Source organism: Sciurus vulgaris (assembly GCF_902686455.1).
Source record: "Sciurus vulgaris genome assembly, chromosome: 7".
NCBI lineage: Eukaryota > Metazoa > Chordata > Mammalia > Rodentia > Sciuridae > Sciurus > Sciurus vulgaris.
In genome coordinates this window covers 61,939,989-61,946,780 of record NC_136467.1, presented here as the reverse complement: position 1 = coordinate 61,946,780, position 6,792 = coordinate 61,939,989, and the positions used below count along the sequence as shown (strand labels likewise).

The 6,792-nt window shown below is 39.4% G+C and overlaps 1 long non-coding RNA gene across 1 annotated transcript; it reads left to right on the top strand.

Annotated features, from left to right (window-relative positions):
* Window positions 1–1,427: 1,427 nt before the first annotated feature.
* Window positions 1,428–6,240, top strand: LOC306666821. Its single transcript, XR_013765407.1, has 2 exons — window positions 1,428–1,464; window positions 6,114–6,240. It is a non-coding gene; the product is annotated as an uncharacterized lncRNA (long non-coding RNA).
* Window positions 6,241–6,792: the final 552 nt, after the last annotated feature.

Sequence of the window (6,792 nt, the reverse complement as noted above, 5' to 3'; positions counted from 1 at the left end):
TTCTCACAGAGTTCATTTTATCACCATTGAAATGGTTTGGGGATCAAGTAGATCAGGGTTTTCCTCAGTCATTATCTGGATTCCAAAAAAATTAGTCTCAATGCCCTATAGAATTAGAGATGAATGTTTCTATTATAAACTTACTTTTTCTGTTAGAGTATTCATTAGTACTGTGGAAAGTGAAAGAAGAAAAGACATTCTAATGATGAGCCATAAGCATAAGATAATGCCTTCCCTAGGAATTATATTGCCCATCTCACTAGAGTACATGGTTGAAAGGGAGAGAATTAATGAGTATGAATTAGTGGAAAAGAAAAGCATTTCCTAAATGAATATATTTATGTGTTTATTTCTTTTTATTAAGACTGAAACAATAAAGAAAAGTGTAATGCATTTTAGAAATATTCCTATTGCTGAAAAAATAATCACAATGCTCAAAACATTGGTTTGCACAAATTTCTGAAACATATTGGTATGTTTAAAGTTTTTGTCATGTGGTTACCAGAATAAAAAGAAATATAGTCTCTCTCCTTAGAAAATTGACAGAAGAGTATAATATATATATATATATTATACTCTAATATATATATATATTAGCTTTTCAAAACCAAAAAGCAATCAAGTTTTTGTTGGTGTTATGATAGAAGTCTAAGTAACCTGAAGTAATCTGACTAGGATGAGGTGGTTTCTACTTTTGTTTATGGTCAAATGTTGGAACAAGAATTACCAATGATTTTCCACAGACACAAGAAGCTAGAATGACTTTCCTTTCAGTTCCTTACTCCCTGCTCATGGAGGCAAGTCTGTGCTAAAGAAACAGCTCCTGTATTATGTGAGATTCCTACTGCTACAGAGGAGGCCATAGAAGAGCCCTCACTGCCTTTTGTACCAATTTTCGGGGGCTATGCCATGTGGACTCACCAAGATGGCACCTGGCAGCCAGCCAGAAGTTGTTTGGTCACATCGGCAGTGAGGAGGTTGATTAACATAAGCACACCCAGGTGATTTAAAATTGGCTATATTCAATTAAGTCTGCACACACAACATGTGCACAAGTGTTCCCAAGTGCTCCTGATCATTCCTGCTCATTTTGACCTTTGCCATGATTGGGCAGCTAGCTCCTCACCTAATCTTCCCATAATTGGCATCAGCCCTACCCTTCACCTCCTGGAGGGGACATAAGCTGGCTCTCCTCAAGCACCGGAGTTCGGAGTTCGAGTTCGAGTTTGGAGGTCCCAAGTTCCAGGTTCCAGGTTGGAGGTTCCAGGTTCGAGATTCCAGGTTCAGAGTTCGAGTTCGAGTAAGAGGTTGGAGGTCCCAAGTTCCAGGTTCCACGTTGGAGGTTCCAGGTTCCAGGTTCGAGAGCCAGGGTTCCCCGGTTTCCTGACTCAACAATAAACCATTCCGAATTCAAGAGCCTTGCTACTCAACATTTTATACAGTTATCAGCACCACAAGGATAAGGTAAGTAAAAGACAGTTTTACTAGCATAATTAACGAGAAGGTTTCCCTAATTTGAGGAAATGGTTGCCTTAAGGTTTAACGGAAGGTTCCCTTAGAGAGGGAGCGTAATGAGAAGGTTCCCCTAGAGAGGGAGCGTAATGAGAAGGTTCCCCTAGTGAGGGAGCATAAGGGAAGGTTCCCCTAGTGAGGGAAATTAACAGAAGGTTGTCCCAAGAGACAGCAAAGGACGGATGTCTTAAATGAATGTGTTTAAAGTGTTAATTGTGTTAGTATTTCTATTACTTTTATTTGCTTGGTTACTGTTTGTTATTTTAGTAGCAGTTAGAGAAGCTATTTTAATCATGGGACCAGGAATTTCTCAGCTCCGCATGGAGGGTCCGCTTAAGGCATTATTAAAAGAAAATGGAGCTCTGTTAAAGACTAAAATTCATGAACAGATAAGAGAGGGGGAAGAGATACTAGAATCTGTAAAAGAGGAACGATGAAGTCGAGCTTCTAAAAGAGGAAGTAGATGTTCAGACTCAGAACAGGGAAGTGACTCTGAAGAACAGGAACTAACCCCTACCGCGCCACGCCCTCCGGCATATAATCCAGATCACCACTCTTTTCCAAGTTGTAGGAGTGCATGTACTTGCTACACAGGGGCAGCCCCCAGACAGTGGGCTGATGTAGAATCTCGATCAGTGTTCCCAATATTCCCGGTATTTGAAGATCAAAACAATTAGAGATATCATCAAATATTAAAATTAGTAAAACAGTTAAAAGAGGCAGTTATGTCCTATGGAGTACAAGCTGCATTTACCATTTCTTTATTAGAGAATCTTGCAAGTCAAAATCTTACTCCGACTGATTGGGGTAATTTAGCAAAAGCATGTTTATCTGGGGGACAATATCTTATGTGGAAGGTGGCTAACCAGGAGTTATGTTCTGATACTGCCCAACGTAATGCAGTTGCGGGTAATCCTCAATGGGATTTAGACATGCTAACAGGCCAAGGACCATATGAAGGGCAAGGTAATCAGATTAATTTCCACCCCAGTGTGTATCAACAAACAAATTAGTGTTGCTGCCACCAGAGCTTGGAAAACTCTGTCAGGTGCTGGCGATCTTCAAGGACAGTTATCTAAGGTTATTCAAGGCAACAATGAACCCTATGCCAATTTTGTAGACAGATTGATTCAAATAGCAGGACGTATATTTGGAGATGTAGACCAGGCTATGCCTTTAGTCAAACAGCTTGCATATGAGCAAGCAAATAAATGGTGAAAAGAAGCAATAAGACCCTGGAAAAATAAAGACCTTGGAGCCTACTTAAAGGCTTGTAGGAATATTAATGAGGCTTTTATTCAAGGCCAGGTGATGGCTGCAGCGCTTGCACAGGGTCTTACAGGCAATGCTGACTCCCACTCAGGCCAACAGTGTTATCGGTGTAAACAACACAGACACATAAAAAAGGACTGCCCCCAGGGTCCTGTGCCAAAATTATGTCCTCAACGTAAAAACAGGAAACACTGGGCAAGTGACTTTAAATCAATTAGAGACAAAGATGGTAATCCTTTACCTCCAAAAAACGGGAATCAGGGCCCCTGGCCTTGGGGCCCACAAATATATGGGGCTAACCAGTCAGTGCCTCGGACTCATTACCCCTTGATCTCCAATTAGACAAATAAGAGGAAGCCCAGGATTGGACCTCTGTGCCTCTGCCAGAGAAATATTAACTCCAGAAATGGGAGTACAAACAATACCAACTTCAGTTGTCGGCCCATTACCTAAAGGAACAGTGGGACTAATTCTGGGGAGGAGTTCTTCTGCTTTAAAAGGATTAAATATTGTCCCTGGAGTTATAGACCTTGATTTTACAGGAGAAATAAAAAATCCTTGCTTCTTCTCCAAGAGGTGTAGCAATAATAGCTCAGGGTGATTGCATAGCAGAATTGTTGGTCTTACCCAGCTGCCATGATCAATATCCATCAAAGAATATTATTAGGGGATATAAAGGATTAAGTTCTACTGGCCAAAATATGGTCGTGTTAACATTGTATTTAAAAGATAGACCTATGACAAAGTTAGTGATAGAAGGCAAAAGTTTTGAGGGCTTATTAGATACTGTGGCTGACAAAAGTATTATCAAAATTACAGAATGGCCCAAAGCCTGGCCACTTCAGCAGGCAGATCAGACTTTAAGGGGATTGCGTATAGCTTCCAATCCTAACAAAAGTGCAGCCATATTAAAATGGAAGGATGAAGAAGGTCATAGTGGTACCATCCAACCTTACATCCTCAAACATCTCCCAGTAAACTTGTGGGGGAGAGACATCATGGAAAAGATGGATTTATATCTCACATCCGAGATCCCATACAGTAATCTAAAAGCTAATCAAATGATGTTAGCCCAAGGACACATTTGGGGAAAAGGGCTTGGGAAAAATAGCCAAGGACCTATTTCACCCATTTTAGTTACTCCAAAACAAGATAAAAAGGGATTGGACTTTCATTAGGGGCCACTGAAGCAATTAAAATAACATGGAAATGATATAAACCTGTCTGGGTCCCTCAGTGGCACCTCTCAAAAGACAAATTAGAAGTGGCCCAACAATTGGTTAAAGAACAACTAGAGGCCAGACACATTAAACCATCCACCTCTCCTTTCAACACACCAATATTCATAATAAAAAAGAAAACAGGAAAATGGAGGTGATTGCATGACCTAAGAGCAGTAAATTCTATAATGAAACCCATGGGACCTATTCAATTAGGATTACATACCTTATCAACTATTCCAATTAATTGGCCCTCCATTGTAATTGACATAAAAGATAGCTTCTTTTCCATTCCATTACATCCCTCAGACACCAAAAGCTTCACATTTACTGTGCCCTCACTTAATAACAGTTCTCCTAATAAAAGATATGAATGGATGGTTCTCCCACAAGGCATGGCCAATAGCCCCACTATGTGTCAAATATATGTAAACAAGGTTATAGAACCCATACACCTAGCAAACCCTCAACTTTTAATCTATCATTATATGGATGATGTTTTGTTAGCTCATAAAGAAAAAAACTGTCTTGGAAAATTGTTATAATTCCTTAACAAAGTCACTAAAAAGGTGGGGCTTCCATATTGCCATTGATAAGGTACAAATGACAGACACCAAAAACTTCCTGGGATCTACCCACAGGAGTGTTTCGGCAAATGTGTCCTATTCTTTGGGTTCATATGAATTATGTCCCTAACAAGGTCTTATCTTTGTTTACTGAATCTGTGGCAAAATTAATCCTTAGGGCATTAAAAGTATCCCTTTCCACCTTTGAGTCACATCTCTCAACAATAACTACTCCTTATACTACTGATCAGATACAATATCTTATTAATAACTCAAATTCATGGGCTCTAGTCTTTACTAGTACTTCTGCTGTGTTTGACAATCATTTGCCATCTGATCCTCTTCTCCAATTTTGGAGTCAACATCTTATAATTTTCTCTAAATCACCCGAAAAGAACCTATTATAGGAGCTACCCTTATAGTTACTGATGGATCAAAAAATGGTACGCGTGCTATTACTGTAAATAATGTTTAAGAAACATTGCTGTTTAATACTCTATCTGTACAATAAACAGAACTATTAGTAGCTATAGAAGTATTCAAAACCCACCATGAGCCTTTTAACCTATTCTCTGATACCAAATACATTGTTAATGCTATTCAAAATTTAGAATTAACTGGTCTGCTCTCCCTCATTCCACCATCACTAAGTATTTACAATCTTTACAAAAACTTATTTGGGATAGAAAAAGCCTTTTTTTCATTGGGAATGTCCGGGCTCATACTGGCCTTCAAGGTCCTTTAAGTTTACACAATGATTTAACAGACATGGCCACAAGAGACCCACATATCTTTGATGCACTTGAAAATGCAAAAACTTTTCATTCCAAATTTCACATAAATGCTTCTACTCTACGCACACGCTATAAAATTACTAAGGCAACAGCTCGGGACATAGTCAAGTCTTGTGCTAAATGTGTTACACTTATTCCTAACCCCTCTTTAGGAATAAATCCAAAAGGGCTTCAGCCCAATCATATTTGGCAAATGGATGTAACTCATCATTAAGAATTTGGAAAACTACAATTCATTCATGTGTCTATTGATACCTTTTCAGGATTTATTGGCCTCTGCTCACTCTGGAGAAAAAACCAAAGATGTAATAACACACTGTTTACATTCTTTCTCCATCCTGGGGGTTCCCAAACAAATTAAAACAGATAATGGTCCTGGATATACGTCCCAGGCCTTTAAACAATTTTGTTCCACCTTTGGTATTCAACATGTCACAGGAATTCCCTATAATCCTACTGGACAAAGCATTGTTGAGTGTGCCCATTTAATGCTTAAAAACATGCTTTATAAACAAAAAGGGGGAATAGGGGCATCATACAGATCCCCAAAAGTCAAATTATCTGTTGTCTTGTTCATTTTAAATTCTTTAAATCTCGATTCTGAGGGCCGATTGGCTGCTGACCGTCATTCAGAGCCTAATAAAAAACATCTACCTCAAGTGCTCTGGAAGGACATTCTATCAGGACAATGGAAAGGCCCAGATCCGGTGTTAATCTGGACCCGAGGGTCTGTTTGTATTTTCCCACAGGACGCACAATTGCCAATTTGGGTGACTGAAAGATTAGTCAAGGCTTCCTCAATAGAAAACCAAGAACAACAAGAAGATGTGGAAGTTCCTCCAACTGCTGTTGTTGATGATCCCTCACCATGTTAATGGAGGAGCCGTGCGTTGCCTATGGGGGATAGTAAAGGTGTGGCCTTGCCTTTTGCCCCTTGCTAACTCCATTGCCAGAACTTCAAAAAGCCTATTACTTGGCCTCCATTATGGGGGGCCTGTCAATCTGGCTTTTGGACCTTGGTATTTACCTAATCAGACATATGTCACATCTTAAAGTACAAAAATTTTATAGAAAATTTGAAATATAAAGGCAATTTCAACCTCTTATCCATCTGGTCCTTATGTGGACTTAAGGCATGTATGTATATAAGCCCCCTGGCTTTTGTAAAAGGAGGGTCTATAAGTAAAGGGAAGTACACTGATCAAAAGGTTAATGGAGTTGATACTGAAATATGTAGAGAGAGTGAAATGATTGTTTTTTCATATACTTCTGTGTGCCTAGTTCTTCCTTTCCTTTTTGTGACTTTTAATGAGAACTTCTCTAGACAGTTATTTTCACAGATCGCACAACAATGGACGGATGGATTTGAGGAGCTAGTAACAAGGCTTCGACAACAAATCCTCACCATAAACGCCACTAAGATGAGAG